Source organism: Grampus griseus (assembly GCF_964374135.1).
Source record: "Grampus griseus genome assembly, chromosome: 10".
Classification (NCBI taxonomy): domain Eukaryota; kingdom Metazoa; phylum Chordata; class Mammalia; order Artiodactyla; family Delphinidae; genus Grampus; species Grampus griseus.
The window spans coordinates 78,920,334-78,937,333 of record NC_139004.1 but is presented as its reverse complement, the minus strand read 5'-3'; the positions used below and the strand labels follow the sequence as shown (position 1 = coordinate 78,937,333).

At 43.8% G+C, this 17,000-nt stretch overlaps 1 protein-coding gene across 1 annotated transcript in view; it reads left to right on the top strand.

The window, feature by feature from the left end:
* The window catches only part of PRICKLE2 (prickle planar cell polarity protein 2), a 337,241-nt gene that overhangs the window by 1,495 nt on the left and 318,746 nt on the right, over positions 1-17,000 (top strand).

Here is a 17,000-nt window from a genome sequence, read left to right as displayed (position 1 = left end):
TGGCCAGATGTTTCTTATTAATGTGCCGTGAATGTTGACTTCCAGGCAGCCCCAGCCTGGATTGGAATGATTATGTTTGGGGGACAAGGGATCTGGGTGCCCTCCCAGTACATCTGGCTGCTGGGGCTCCGGCTGGGAAAAGTTAGGGTGCAGGCTTACAGGCCCTCTGTTTGGCTACATAAAGAGAAGAGATGGAGCCTTCTTGGCAACTTCATGAAAAGGCCAGAGCTGTTGCAGGAGAAAATTCTGCAACATTGGAACCCTTTCTCTCTTTGCTTAATGCATCTTCCTGCCCCCCACCCCCATGTCCCTTTGAAGAATGCTGTTTCTGGATACTGGGGAGAAAGGCCTGCCTTGATTTGGTGTGGTGTGGTTTGGTTTTTTCCCCTCTGTGTGTGCTTCTCTCCTTTCTCCCAGTTGGTCATGTGTGCTGGGCACCCAGTTCTAAGGAAACTCCCAACCGGCTCCTTCAGAAATTAGATGCTTTTGTTCCTGCCTCTGATGGGTCTGGCAGCCTCTTTGCCTTTGTTTCAGGACACTGAGTGCAGCCCTTATGGCTCCCTAGCATTTAATAACTTCTGTGGCAGAGGCCGGGCCGGGCGACCTTATAAATATATAATGCGCAGACATAGGCATCCATCAGTCCTGCCAATGTTGTAGCCCAGATAGGTGTGCTCTGGACTGGCCCCTGGTGTGTCCCCAATGTGAAAGTGGCGATACATGGGAATAGGTGCAGAAGCGTCATTTTTTTCAACCCGATCCTGTGTGACGGTGCTGATTGCTTCCTGTATGAACCATCTTGTGCTCTAATGGGGGTGGGAAAGGCAGAGTGATGAACAGGAGAGTGATTTCCGGCTCCTCTCCTACTCTGGAGCCTTTGGGTCAACTTCTGACCAGAGGCCTGTGGGGCAGTGGTACAGTGTGCGTGTGTACCCAGGTGCCCCTCCTTTTGGTCTCTATGACCTCTGACCTCCAGCCACTCTCCCTAGTTCTCAGTTTCCCTCTTCCGTTAAGTGGGAATAATTATGGTACTTAACCTCACAGCTTTATTGTAGGGATGAAATGAGATATTGAAAACACATTGTTCGCTCCATACCAGGCACACAATAAACATTAGCTACTTTTGTCAATTATTTTTAGCTTCCTCTCGGCTGTTGCCCTGGAGGAATCATAACTAGCTCGCTCGAGGCTGCTGGGCGTCCCCCGGTCACTTTAGACTGTCATGACCACAGCTTCTTAGAGCCCCTTAAGCCTTTTTAACCCAGCTGGTTTTGTGAGGGGAAAACGAGCGTTTGATTTTCAGCCCATTATGGAGCCTTTCTTTCGGAAAGAGCCTTTCATGAGGCTGAGATGGGTTTTCGTGCAGAAGCAGTTTCTTCACTAGCAGCAGAAAAGCCTCCATGAATGCGGTTTTTATGGTGTTTCCACCCAGTGCTGGAAAGGAAGCAGATCCTTGCTTTTTGCCCCCTCCTTTTCCCTCATGGGCATGTTTTGGGTGACCTTTGAGAGAAGGGGGACAGCCATTTCTGGGTTAGGGCACAGTATTCTTTTTGGCAGTTTGAAATCCACAGTATGCTCCGTTTCTACTCCTCTGACTGGAGGGGGGGGGCACGCTGAGCCCCTGGGAGAGACAGTTGTATCCGGATAGGAGGAAAGGCTAGCCTGACACAGGCTGAAAGGCTGCCTTCGGTCTGTTGCAAGGAGACCAAAGGCCTTTGCCCCCAAGTACCAAGGCACACTAGATATTACGGCTCATGGGTGCCAGCTCGTCCCTCTGCTTCTACAGGCTCCCCCTCCCAACCGTTGTCCACACGGCAGGCAGCTCCTAAAAGCAGAATGGACTCGCGTTCCTGCCTGCAGCACTGAAGGTACTGAAGTTCTTGGGAGGAAGCGGGTGGTAAACAAACTTCGCTTCCCTTTCTGGTGTGCTGGAGAGAGCTGGGGCTTTGAAGTCCAGAGAGAGCAGGGCTGTGGTCTTGCTCTGGTTTTGCCAAGCTGTGTGACCTTGGGCGAAAGACTCAGGCTCCCTGAGTTGCATTTTCCTCAGCCGTCACGCTGGGATCTCTCCACTGAACAAATATTTGAGGGCCTGCTGGTGCCAGGTGCTCCGCTGTGCCGGGGATACGGCAAAGAACGAAATAGACAGGATTCCTGCCCTCATTCAACAAATAATTACAATTTAGATAAGGTGGTCCAGAGAGGACTCTCTGAGGAGGTGACATTTGCACAGAGACTTAGATGAAGCAAGGGAGGAGGGTCCTGTTGATTCAAACCTGCGGCAGGAACCGGCAGCATCACCGTCTCACGGGAGCCGGTTAGAAATGTGAAGTCTCAGGCCCTGCCCTGGACTTGCTGGATCTGACTTTAGGCCTTAACAAGATCCCCAGCTGCTTCATGTGCAGAGCAAAGACTGAGGAAAGCTGAGCTACAACACCTGGCACCGCTTCAGCCAGCTGGCTCTCCGCCCTCTGGGGCTTCCGTGTGTGAGCAGAGATGCCTACGGTTCTGTGGAGGGCTGTTATCTTTTATGGAGATTTTCCTGAGGACTCATTCTCCTCCCCCATTTATATTGTCACCCGCACCTTTAGGTGGCAAATGTGGGGATTTTTAGGATGTCTAAAAAAACAAACAACAACAACAACACACACACAAAAAAACAAACCCCGCAGGAGTTCCATGTGTTGGAGAGGGCTCATAATCGCCAGCCAAAGCACTCTCCTCCACCTGATGTAGGGCAGCTGGGGAGCAAAGATGGGCACTGCTCCCTGCAGGTGACCTGGCCCCAAAAAAGCTGCCCCTCCAGGCAGCCCGGGACAAATCCCGCAGTGGCCAGGCTGCTGAGGGAATTCTCATTAACAGGAAGATTAAGGCATCTTTGTGGACTGTGGCCAGAAGAAAATCATTAATAACTAGGCACTTAGTGTACTCTGCTTACGAGACGGCTTTCTGAGCGGGGATTAATTGGACTTGCTTGTGTGTACCCACTTTGAGCAGGAGGGGGAAATAGCCGTTTTTACAGGGACGATTTGCCCTGTGAATGCCTAGGCGCTGAGGACTCGAGATGATAATAATGATACCAAGGCAGCATCAGCAGTGACAAGGCTGTGTGTGTACTTACTCTGTCCAGAGCTGTCTCCCCGCATTTTTATTGATACGTACATTTCTGTTGCGTCCTCACCAGAACCGATGAGGCAGATGTGGTGATTTTCCTGATGAGAAACTGAGGCTCACAGTTGTTCAAACGGTGGCCCAAGGTCTCCTGGCTACTGAGAATGAAGCTAGGATTTGGCTCTAAAACCCAGGCTGGTTTCCCTGTGACTCCCTGCCTCTTGTGACTTCTCTATTCTAAGGCAGAGGTCACGGACTAGAGGCCCTGGGCTCACATCCAGCCTGTGGATGGGTTTTGTTTGGTCTGCACAGTGCATTAAATGAGGGGCTTTTTCTAACATGAAAATCCAGGTTTCCAGCTTCTCTTGAAGAATCCAAAGATGTGGTAACATGGGGCCGACTTTCCTATGTGGCAGCACACAAGAGGTCTCCCTTTAGATGGGTGTGACCTTGACTCACCCTAGCCACCAACATTCCAGTCGCATTCGGGGACCTCTTTAAACACTTAGGTGACCTGTCAGGTCCTGGAAGTGATTGGAAATTGTGAACCCTAAATGAGTATTCTCATTTCTCCAAAAATCATATTAAAAAAATAATATCTTCTGTCATATTAGCTGCCATTGTTAAAGCGTTGACACTGCCAGGGGAGTGTCTCACATGCTTCCAATCTTTCACTTGCAACAGTCCTTGGAGTTGGGTGCAATTATTTACACCCCTTCTGATAGTTAAGGAAAGTGAGTCTCAGGTTAAATAACTTGCCTAAGGTTCTGCAGCCCTTAGTCAGTGGGGCTGTCTGACTTCCAACCCTGTCAGACTTGAAAATTCTGTGTTCTGGACCAGAAATTCTCAAACTTGGCTGGCATATGAATCACCAGGGGATCTTGTTCAAATGCAGATTCTGATTCAACAGGCTTGAGGGCAGAGGACTAAGATGCTGCATTTTTTAACAAGCTCCCAGGTGATGCTGATGCGTCTGGTCCTGGAACATACTTATAATAGGAGTTGGCAAACTCCTATTTGGTCCTGCCGGCCAAATCAGACCCTTCACCTGTTTTGTATGATTCATAAGCCATGCATGGTTTTAACATTTTTTAATGGTTGGAAAAAAATCAAAAGAATATTATTTCATGACATATGCAAGGTCTATGAAATTCAAATTTTAGTGCCCATAAATCATTATCTGAACAGAGTCACTCCCACTTATTTATATATTGTCCGTGGCTGGTTTTGACCTACGGTAGTAGAGTTGGGTACTTGAAACAGAGAATGTACAGTTTACAAAGCCAAAAACATTTACTCTGTCCATTTACAGAAAATGTTTGCCGACGCCGGGTCTATACCGCTAGTAAGGGAATATGCAAGTAGCTTCTCCTAGTTTTAGAAGAAAGGAATCTGAGAACCTTTTGGGAGGTTCAGAGCTAAAGGAAACATCCCCTCCAACCTGGTTGAGAATGGTGCTAAAATCAAAGGCAACCAAAGAACCAGGGAACAGACTAAAGCCATTTCTGAAGGGCATGTGGAGATGAGGCTGGCAAGACCGGATCAATGAACCGCCGGTGGATTCTAAGCTCCTTGTAATCCCTTTAACGTTTCAGCTTTGCTGATAAATGTAGATTTGACTCTTGCATTAAAAGGCTGGCTTTCAGAACAAGCCTCCCGGAGTTGCATTTTGATGAGCGGCTGATACGGAAAGCCCAGAGCAATGGTAGCCTTGTGAAGTCATTTTAATTATGCAGAGTGGTTAGTCTGGGGGCAACGGCCGCCTTTCCAGGCAGGATGCTTGGCCTCTGAGCGGCTGTTCCCCAAGCAGCGCTCACTGGATCAGCCAGGACTGCGCCTTGAAAAGCATCTTTCCTTAGTTGCCCTGGTAATTGTGTTGATTGATGACTGAGGTGGTAACTTGGGGAGATGCTGGCCTGGTTTCCTTTAGTGGTTGTAATTTGGCTGAGAAATGGGTTCCCACTGATTTTTTTTGCTTGGGCAGGAAAAACCACTCTGTCTCAGTCAACTGGTGTGCCAAGAAAAGGGGAAAAAAAGGAGATGGGGTGCGTGTGCGTGTGTGTGTCCACGCGCTTGCGCCTAAGAAATTCTTGGAATCCTCTAGGTAGGGAAAGATGCTTAGCAGCTAAGAAATGCTGGTTGGCTCACCTTCCTTATGTCATTAGCATTTGATAATATGCCCGGTAGAAGCGGAAGCACCTAAATAGAGGTTTTTCTTTTGAGGAAATATGTATGTTCATCCCAAAGTATCTGTATTATCTCTGATTTTGAAATAAGACATGGCTATTATAAAAGATTTAAAAATCACAGGTTTCCCTGGTGGCGCAGTGGTTAAGAATCCGCCTGCTAATGCAGGGGACACGGGTTCAAACCCTGGTCCGGGAAGATCCCACATGCCGCGGAGCAGCTAAGCCCGTGCGCCACAACTACCCAGCCTGCACTCTGGAGCCTGTGAGCCACAACTACTGAGCCTGCGCTCTAGAGCCCGTGAGCCACAACTACTGAGCCTGCGTGCCGCAACTGCCGAAGCTCGTGCTCCTAGAACCCGTGCTCCGCAACAAGAGACGCCACCACAAGGAGAAGCCTGCGCACCGCAATGAAGAGTAGCCCCTGCTCCGGCAACTAGAGAAAGCCCACGCACAGCAATGAAGACCCAACACAGCCAAAAATTTAAAAAAAAAAAAAAAAAAAAAAAATTACACGAAATTTCAATTTTAAGTCCATAAATAAAGTTTGAATGGAACACAGCCATGCCTATTCATTTAGCATCATCTACGGCTGCTTTTACAGTCGCAGAATTGAGTAGTTGAGACAACCCTCATGGTCCACAGAACTGAAAGTATTTACTAGCTGGCCCTGTACAGAAACAGTTTACTCACCTCCACAGCTAGAAATATATGTTGTTTATGGCTTGGGATTTATTTCTTTAGATTCATTCAAATAATTATTTATTAACAAGATTTTATAGAAAATACACATTCCACATATGGTCTTTTATAGCTTACTTTTTTCTTACTTAGAAATACGTTTTAGGGCTTCCCTGGTGGTGCAGTGGTTGAGAGTCCGCCTGCCGATGCAGGGGACACGGGTTCGTGCCCCGGTTTGGGAAGATCCCACGTGCCGCGGAGCGGCTGGGCCCGTGAGCCATGGCCACTGAGCCTGCGCGTCCGGAGCCTGTGCTCCGCAACGGGAGAGGCCACAACAGTGAGAGGCCCGCGTACAGCAAAAAGAAAAAAAAAAAAAGAAATATGTTTTGGACATCTTTATATGTCCGTGTATAAAGGACATAAAGATCTAATATATTTATTAGCTTTTAGAATCCAGTATGTGGGTTATCATTGAATTAAATATTTTTGGTTCATGGCTGCTTTGGCTGTTTTCCCTTGTTCCTCATTATACACCATATGACAATAGCTTTTCTTATGCTGCGACATGCTGTTGTGGAGCTCTTGTCAAATTGTCCTCCAAAGAGATGTTGCCAACTTCCACCCCCATTCCTTGAAAAATTGGAGTGTATTTGTGTGTTTTCTTTGGGCTGAAACTTTGAAACATCTCAGCTTGTGGAGCAACCTGGCAATTAATCCTGTTTAATCACCCTGAGTGACAATTTGTACCTGATGAATAGTGAGAAAACACAGAGCACTGATGTCAGTCATCTTTTTTTTTCAAAACACATTTTATTTGTCTTTAATTCCCAAAGTGATATCCACATTCTGTTGAAAGGTTGTCATTCATCCTTATGCTTCTATTGTTTAAGGTTGGTAGAATGAGGGGAATCTAATGAGTTTGTTATTTTGTGGTCTCAAAAAGCTGGAAGATTATCCTTTAACTCTGCAATTAATGAGTATCCCAGAGGGAATTTCCTGTGAACTGAGGGAGCATTCCCTAAAGGGAATGATTCCTAGGTCATTGAGCATTTTGAGATCAAAAGGATTCTACCTGCATTGTATATGAGAGAGCCACGGGGGGTTGAACTCTGGGAAGAAATGTGTATTTCTAGGCAGTGTCATAAAGATTTCTGTGAAGCTTGTAAGGGCTGCTGGGGGAGCATTCTAGCTGTGTGGTTAAAGAGACAGGCTTTGAAGATACTTTGCTGGAACTGTAGTCTTGGTTCTGCCTCTTACAGGCTGAGTATCCTTAGGAAAGTGACTTTACCTTTCTGAGCCTTTCTTGGTTTTCTCATCTGCAGTGTGGGAATAGTACTACTTATTACCATGAGGTTATCTTACGTGGTTATTGTGAGAGTTAAATGGGATAGTGTGTGCCTTGTGCCTCATTGGGCATGATGCGTAACGTGGGCTCCATATACGTTTGTGGTTGGAAGAAGGGTTAATGGAAACAGAATTAGATAAGAAGCAAGAACACCTGGGTTCACGGCCCTGACAACTGTAGGTTATGTGACAGAACAAGTCACTTCCCCACCATGAGGCACAGCCCTTCACTTGCTAAAAATGGGGGTGATGATTCTTGTCTTAGGGCCTTAATTCAGAAGAGATAGAGTCGAGTCCCCCCTCATGTGAGGATTTAGGGTCTAAAGGAATGAGACTTGCTGGTGGAATAGCAGATTCATATGGCTCATCACAGACACACCTGAGGACATGTACACTTTAGATGAAATGGAGTTTAGAAGAATTGGACCTTATACGCTCACAGTCTCTTTGCTTAAGTGAGATATGCATATGATGTTTGTAAAAACAATTTGCAGCCTGTAACAGGAAGACGACAGTTAGACGCTGCCCTTGGGGTCAGTATATGAAAAGGGGCTTTTTTGTGCCTGGCACCCATGAAAATTCATGTCCAAGGTGAAAATCACACATCATCAAGGCAATACTTAATTCGTTTTACCCAAGCCTGCTTAATAAGTATGAATTTTTGTGGTGCCTAGTGTGCCATGCTGAACACTTCCATTTACACAGTCACCAGTCCTTAAGCAGAAGCTTCCTTTTCTAAGCCATGAGAAACAAGGATATTTATACAATATTTGAACCCAAGATGATACCCTGGAAACTCCTGAGATAAGATCTGGACTGTACCTACATTTTGTTGACATTGTACAGGATTTAAAATTTTGATTAGTTGCCAACCTGTGATATTTTGGGTAAAAATTCAGATTTAAGGTTTTCTCTGGAATAATGAAAAAATTATGAAAATTTCGGGCAATTCGTATTCCTTCCGTTGTTTTAGATAGAACACACGTGTTCAGCTTTTTCCACAATCCCCACCATTCTCTATTGTTTACCTGACCTGCCTCACCCATTTACATTCCTGGCTTCCCGCTATAGTCGTCTGATGTTGTGACTGCTGATTTGAAGAAGTGAGTGAGGGAATATGTACTATTAGAAGGATGATAAGAATGGAAGATTGGAATAAAGGTGCCACTTGGTGGGAACGGCTGTGCTAATAAGCAAAACATCCAAGCAGCTAAATCCTCCCTGTCCTGGAGATACTCTTGGGATGGAGCTGATATGACTGAGGACCTGCTGTGTGCTTGCCTTCTTTCATGCATCACCTCTTGTCATCCTCAGAACAATTTTCTGAGGCATGTACTTTATCTTCTCCTTTCTAAATCTGAAGAAACTGAAGCCCAGGGAAGTTAGGTAACATGCCGTAGGTCATGCAAGTAATAAGTAGTGGAGTCAGGATTCAAAACCAGGTCTTGAGGGCTTGAGATCACAAATTCTTTAACCAAGAGAGACTCTTAAGCTTTGTCATTTTGACCCTTCTGGTCTAAATAGAAAACAGTACCTTGGCAAAAACAGAATCTTATATTCTCACTGGCCTAGGGATGAGATCTGACTGTTGTCAGATATCTGAAGAACCCTAGGCTAGTTGGCTTACTTGAGGCTGGGGTCTTAAAGGTGAAACTCCTGTAAAATTAGAGGGTGTGGTGTTGAGCTTATTGGGGTATCTGAAAGGTGAGAAATTGAATTAAATATAATGTGATTTCCAGTAAAAGGCTACTTGCAATTTTCTGATCAGATCTGCATACATTAAAGGAGGCTCCATTCAGCTTGTTTATAGCTTTGGTGTTAAATTGGGGCCTCTGGGGAGTTTGTGAAAGCAGGCAGGTGGGGGGCATTCTTCAGAAATGCCATTTGCATGTTTCCTAGAGGAAACATCCACCAAAGGGATCAGTCAAGGGAGGGAGTTAACAGCGCCTCCCTTCAGCAGCCAATTTGAGGTCTAAACAAGCTACAAATAAAGAAAATGGTCATTATCCAGTCTTTGGACCTGTTTTTGAACTTCTGCTCCCCATTGCTTTAACAATTCTGACACCGTGTTGCAAAATAGCCCCAAGCACATTTGACTGTCGGAAGGCATTTAATGAGAACATTATTTGATTTTATGTTTGGTAAACGACTTGGTGGTGCAGAAACTGCTTTCACAATTCTTGAAAACTGACTCATGATGTGTACATGTAACACCCAGAGCGGGTCCTCCAAGTTTGCGTGCTGAGGAATTAGGCCCCCGGGGGACTTTTTAAAAGAATGCAGGTGTTTTCTTTCTTCAACGACACTATGAAATGACTCTAATAATATGATTTCTCAAAGTCTTTTGTTCCGCAATCAGGCCCCCAGGAGGGCTCCTGTCATTTGCATCCTTGAGGACTGGGCCTTTGGAGCTTCTCCAGCGACTTAGTGAGTTGTTTGGAAATCATAACGACAGGCTTCTTTCAGCTTTAAGAAGTCCCAGATTTGGAGACGAGATATCTGGGAGAGTCTCCATCATCTTGGGTCTGGAATATTTGGAGCCACAGGGAAGGACACATACGTATGTTTTCCTTTGCTCTGGGAGACAAAAGCATTTAATAGATGTGTCCACCTGCAAGGGATTTTGGATAATTTTTTTTAAACTTCAAAATCCTGGTGATAACAGAGTTTAAGGCAGTTTTATTTATTATTTTACATTCATTTTGATCCAATTGTTGCATAAGTGTGCAGTGTAGACAATTTGGAAAATTCAGCAATGTCAAATGATTTATTTTTTTAAAAAAAGAGCATTAACTCCATCACATGAAGAGGAAGGTGTATAGACCTCTTAGCTTTAGGGTGTGATTTCCTTCTAGTCTAGTTTCTTTATGGTAGAGTTTTATGTAGTTGTACTAGTTTTCTAGAGCTGCTGAAACAAATTACTGCAAACTGTGGGTTCAGACAACAAAATGGATCCTCTTACAGTTCTGAGGGCTGAAAGTCTAAAATCAAGGTGTCGGCAGGGTTCGTTCCTTCTTTTGGCTCTGAGGGAGAATCCATCCCTTGCCTGCCTTAGCTTCTGGGGACTCTTGGCAGTGCTTGGCCTTCGTGGCTTCCAGATGTGTCACTGCGTTCTCTGCATCTGTCACCACATAGTGTTCTTCCTCTGGGTTTCTGTCCCCTTCTCTTCGAAGGGCTTGTCATTGGATTTGGGCCTACCCTAATCTAGAATGATTTCATCAACTTAATTATGGCTACAAAGACTCTTTTCTAAATGAGATCACATTTAGAGATTCCAGGAGGATGTTTGAAGGGACCACTATTCAACCCATTATAATAATTCTGGAAATAAAGCATATATATATATACACACATATATATGTAAATATATATACACAGTTTCATATTTGTAAGCAGTGTGTCCAATTTGGACTTTCTAAACCTGTTATTTGGGAAAGTACAGTGGTGTGGGAGGGCTGGGCCTTGACTCTGGGGCACCTTTGTGGGAAATACAACTTACTTGTCTTTTCTGGACCAGTTAAATGTTTGCAACAGGACAGGATTGTACAAGCTGCTCTTAGCAGAGGGAACTCTGAGGTGGAATTTGCTGCCCATATTGATGAATTCAGCTGTCTGAATCAGTTGACCCCTGGGTCACCCTATGAAGTCCATCCGTCTTCTTTGAGCTTTTGTTGGGCCTTGCCAGGGAGATGTATAGGAAATGAAGTGGTAGTGTGTAGACAGTTATTTGTGGGAAGAGCTTCTCGCCCTAGGGCCTTTTAATTAATCTCTAGGCTGTATAACCGATTCGCTCTCAAAGGGGAAAAAAAGTGGGCTTCCTTAGAAAAGGAAATTCTTCATCATCCTAGAAATAGGTCCCACAAAATCCTGCCGGAGCTGACTCACTCTGTCCCTCCCCCATCCTTATCCCCCTTGCCCCATGCCACTTCTCGGTAAACACAGTCAGAAAAACTATAACATTAATTGTACTTCCTCATTCCCTGATGTCTTAAATCCAGCATGAATGGATTTAGGCTTTTCAGAATAAATTATGTGAAATAAAAATGAAAGCAAATTATGATTTTTTTATCATCATGTTAGCTATCATGAATTGAACATTTACAATGTGCTAGGGACATTATATTCTAAGCGTGTTTCTTGTAGTCTTATTTAATTCTTGAAACCTGTTATGAGAGAAACACCATCGTCCACGTTGGTTTCATGAGGAAACTGAGAGCCTGCAAGTGAGTTACTTTCCCAAGGTCACGCAGCTAGTTAGTACTCAAACCAAGGTTAACTCTTACAACCCTGACTGCTGTTTGGGCTCTTAAACACCATATTATGTGCCTGGCTCCAGAGGATTCTTATTGATTCTAAACCATAGTTTTCACACTTCCGTATTCATCAGAATCACCTGGAGGGCTGCTCCCCTCCCCCCTCAGAGTTTCCCATTCATTAGATCCCGGTTGGTGCTTATAATTTGCATTTAATAAATTAGGTGCTGCTGTTGTTTCTGCTGCTGGTCCAGGGAACACAGTTTGAGAACCGTCAGTCAACACCATAGCCCAGCCCTCCAGGACTTATATAGTCACATCACTTTATCACACCAGATAAACACGATTTCAGTGACTGTCCAGTGCAGCAGTCCATATGCTTTTTTATCACAAAGTAGTGTAGGTTACTCTTACATGGTTGGTACTGATGTTGAGGGCTAGGAGTTTAGATTGGAAAGAAGGTCCCCACCTCCCACTTAAGCTTTAGTAGATTCTTGGCTTCTTCCTCTTTCCTATCACCATGGAATTTAATAAAGTGGTTTTTAAGCTCTTTCATCAGCTGGAAAGTAGAACCAGCCAAGGTCTGGTATCTGTGAAGATGACTAGAGATTAATGAAATGTTCTAGCCCCACCAGATAGTAAAATACATTATAAGGCTACAGAAATGAAAATAGTATGGTATTGGAGCAGGAATAGATTCCTGTGACAGACTAGAAAATCTCCAAAAATCGACCCAAGTATTGTGGGACGGTGGTCTATGGTAAAGGTGACATATAAAAGCAGTGGGGAAAGATTCAATAAATGGTGCTAGGACAAGCAGCTTCCCATTTAGAATAAAAAGAGATTAATCCAAAACTTTTAAAGAACATTAAAATTTGAGGGGCTTCCCTGGTGGCACAGTATTGGGAATCCGCCTGCCAAGGCAGGGGACACGGGTTTGAGCCCTGGTCTGGGAGGATCCCATATGCCGTGGAGCAGCTAGGCCTGTGTGCCACAACTACTGAGCCTGCGCTCTAGAGCCCACGAGCCACAACTACTGAAGCCCGCACTCCTAGAGCCCATGCTCCTCAACAAAGAGAAGCCACTGCAATGAGAAACCCGCGCACCACAACTAGAGAAAGCCTGCACGCAGCAACGAAGACCCAACGCAGCCAAAAAAAAAAAAAAAATTAAAATTTGATTATGGACAAATGCTTTTACAAGTTTAGAGAGTAAAAAGCATATCCAGGGCTTCCCTGGTGGCGCAGTGGTTGAGAATCCGCCTGCCGATGCAGGGGACACGAGTTCGTGCCCCGGTCTGGGAAGATCCCACATGCCGCAGAGCGACTAGGCTTGTGAGCCATGGCCGCTGAGCCTGCGCATCCGGAGCCTGTGCTCTGCAACAGGAGAGGCCACAACAGTGAGAGGCCCACGTACCGCAAAAAAAAAAAAAAAAAAAAAAAAGCATATCCAAGTTCAAGCATTTGCTCTTCCTTTTTCTCTTACTCGCCTCTAGCTGCACTGGCCACCTTACTGGTCCCCAAACACAGCAGACGTATTCTTACCTTGGGGCGTCTGCCTTTGCTGGGACCTCCCCCAGGACCGGCCCCCCAGGTATCCATCAGTTTTGTTCCCTTGCTTCCTTCCAGATCTCTCCTCCAATGCTGTTTCCTTAAAGCATTGTTCCTTGACCATCCTAAAATAGTACTCAGGTCACTCCCTTTTCCCTTCCTCTGACTTCTTTTTTTCTCCCCCCAGAACATCTACCAATACCTGACATACTTGTAATGCATTATCTGGCCTTCCTTGTCAACCTCGATGAAGTTACCTCAGCCTACGCAAGAATTTAAACAGCACGAGGGTATTTTGTTCCATGTTTCTCTTGTTAAATTCTCCAACACCCAGAAAAATATCTAGTGCATAGCAAAATACCCACCAGGATTTGTTGAATGAATGAATAAATGAATGGATGGTAGGAAACCTGGACGTCATAAAGGAAGATGGGTTATTTTGAGATGAAATAATTTTAAAATTGTCAAAAGAAAATTGAAAAAAAATTAGAACAGATATGATAGAGGCCTAAGTTTTTAAGATGTGAAAATGGCTCTAATAAGAAAATCATCAAATGACTCATTAGAAGATTGGGCAAAGGATCTCATCAGGCAGGTGTATGAGAAGGTATCATTTGTTTTCTTAGTAATGTTACCATTTCTAATGTTTCCGTTTATTTGTGAGTCCAGTATGTATAGCTGTTAGAAAATATGTTTGGGGAGAATTGTGATGTCTGTGTTCAATGAACTATAGCATCTCTTTTCCTGGGAAATGTTAAAATAGTTTGCATACTCACGTTGGGGCTAAGCTTTGTTGACTTCTGTCAAGAAGATTAAAAGACTTTTAAGATTCCTTAGGATTTGGAGTTGTCCATGGGTATAAAGAAGACCCATAGCTGTGCTAGTTGTTATCCAAGAAATGACAGGGAGGCAACAAGTAAAAGATTATGCTATCTACAACATCAAAAAATCACTTCTGCATCTAGGGATGTGGACATTTGGCCACTCAGGGGTACATTTCTGTTTTCTTGTCATGATGACTTGGGAGTGTTGCCAGTGGCATTTAGTAGGCTGGGGTCCAGGATGTTAACTCTTCCGTGGTCTGTGAGATTGTTCCATCACAGTGAAGGTGATCCTATCCTGAATGCCAGTGCCATTCTCCCCCAGTGAGAAGCAGTGGAAAGTGTAGTAAGCAGCAGGTGCCTTTGGGAAGTGCTTAGTACACCTCTGATGTTTGGAAACGTAATTAATTTCTCTGGACCTCAGTTTCCCTCATCTGTAGATTGAGGGAGATAGATTATAGAATGGGAAAGTCCCCATCATCGTTAATACATGGTGATAGAATTACTAGGGAATATTACTAGGGAGTGTTATTACTACGAATAGCAATAATATTACTATTCCTGCTCAAATAGCCAACTGAGGAGATTTGGGCAAGAAGAAATTTAGGAGAACAGAAATTTTTCAGTCAGTCCTTTTGCTGGAGAAGCCATCCTTTTCAGGATGTTCTCACTCTTCTGGTCGCTCTAGTTGTGTTGTAGAGTCGTATATTTACCAAGGGTGAATTTGTTTGTTGCTGACACTACTTATGCCAGTTATACCTGCTACTATAGTTAGGTAAGTTACCTACATAAACCCATGAAATATGAATGTGAGAAGAAAAAGGAGCTGTTATTTCTATGAAAATTAAGCTGAATGCTTGGAAATGACCTAAAACAATTATAAAAGATTGGAAAAGAGGCAGAAATTGTAAAAGGACGTAGGTTTTTTTTGTGTGTGTGTGACAATATCTTTAAGTTCTGACAGTACTCTAAAAAAACAAAAACAAACCAAAAAACCCCCATAAAACAAAAAATCTGAACTGGAAATTGAAGAAGATGCATTATAGGTGTGTTTTATGGGTGAAGTGTAAGGTACTCTGTCTGTAAACCATAAGCAAAATTCCCTCGCCCACTATAAGTGAATGTATGGTTATGTATTTCAAGAAAAAAATAAGATGTATGTATCATTCTTTTGTGATTCCTCAATGTGATAGACACTGCTGGTTGTCCTCATATACATTGTGTAGTTCTTCCTTAGAAATATTACCTTCAAAATAATGTCCGGCACAGAGCCAGTTAAGACAATGTTTCCTAGCCGTCCTTGCTCCTAGAGATTGCCATTTGACTAAACTCTAGCCAAAGGCATATAAGTAAAAATAGTAAGTACAACTTCTGGGATGTGCTCTTGAAGGGAAAGCATGTACTTTTTTTTCCCCGACTTCTTGCCCACTGGAATGTGGATGTGATAGTTGGAGCTCAAGCAACTAAATTGGACCATGAGATATAAGCCCTCTGTTGAAAAAAGCAGAATAAGTCAAGCAGTGCCTGGGTCCCTGATAACCATAGAGACACATCATAGCCTTGGACTGTATAACTCCAGACTGTGTTTCCATGAGAGAGAAATTAATTTTCATCTTGTTTTTATTTTTTTATAAATTTATTTATTTATTTTTGCCCGCGTTGGGTCTGTTGCTGTGCGCGGGCTTTCTCTAGTTGCGGCGAGCGGGGCTACTCTTCGTTGTGGTGCACGGGCTTCTCGTTGCACTGGTTTCTCTTGTTGCGGAGCACAAGCTGTAGGTGCAGGCTTCAGTAGTCGTGGCTTGCGGGCTCGGTAGTTGTGGCTCACAGGCTCTAGAGCGTAGGATCAGTAGTTGTGGCTCACGGGTTAGTTGCTCCGTGGCATGTGGGATCTTCCCGTACCAGGGCTCGAACCCGTGTCCCCTGTATTGGCAGGCATATTCTTAACCACTGCGTCACCAGGTAAGTCCAATTTTCATCTTGTTTAGGCCATTATTATTTTGGATTTTCAGTCACCTATAGCCAAATTTCAACCCACCTGGACTATAGCAATAGGATACACATTGTGTTCTCAATGGTTGAAAATCCGAAACCGTTCTTTTAATTTTAGGAATACCTGCTAAGGGCAGATGTGCTTTTCCAGAATATACTGTTCTGAGGCAGGAATGTCTTCATCCGAAACCTTGGCGTTTCATAAGTTCTTAGACTGAATGACTTGTGGTTATATTATAATAGATATTAAAGAGAGAGTATTTTTTCCTGTTGTTCAGCTGCTCTGTGTGAATATGCGCCATCATCTATCGAGGAATAACCTGGAACATTTCAGGAATGTCATCATGTAGCACTGATTTTACCCCCTGAAAAAGTGCATATCCTGCTTGGGGGTGCATTTAGAACTGCTTATTTTAGGATTAAAGGGTACAGAGTGAAGGAATACGATTAATCCCTTTGATGGTCCCTATCATTTTACCAGCAGACTAAGCAGAGGGGTTGGGTTCACATTACATCCATGGAGAAGTATGCCACAGTGCTACTGTGTGGGTGAGGAGTGAAACCCTATCGCCTTTGTGTGAGCACAACACGGCATGTGCCTTTTTAACCTCTTAATTAAATAATCACCATCCAAAAGCATTTCTTTCTGGAAAGTCTGCCCTGTTGGTTGTATCCCAGGTTAGTTTTGTGTGAAAGTCTTTAAGCTGGAATTCGCTTTCTGGTGGTTATTCCTGACCAGTTTTCTCAAATTATCTGAGAAGAGTGTTAAATTGGTAATAAAAAAATGTCTGAAAAAAAATTGGATGACATTTTGGGGTCAAATTTTCAAAAGGAAGAGGAACGCACTGGGAAATTGATTTGTAAAAAGCTTAGAGGGAATTTATTCAAGAAAGTTTATTGTGTGTGTACTATGGCTTCACATGCCATAAAATACAGTAAAACTGATATCGTAAATGTATATATTTTAAATTAGTTAGATGTCCTTTGACGCATATGTATACATATAGGTACGCACATATGTTATACATAGGTCAGTATGAATATGTGTGTATATGTGTATATATGTAC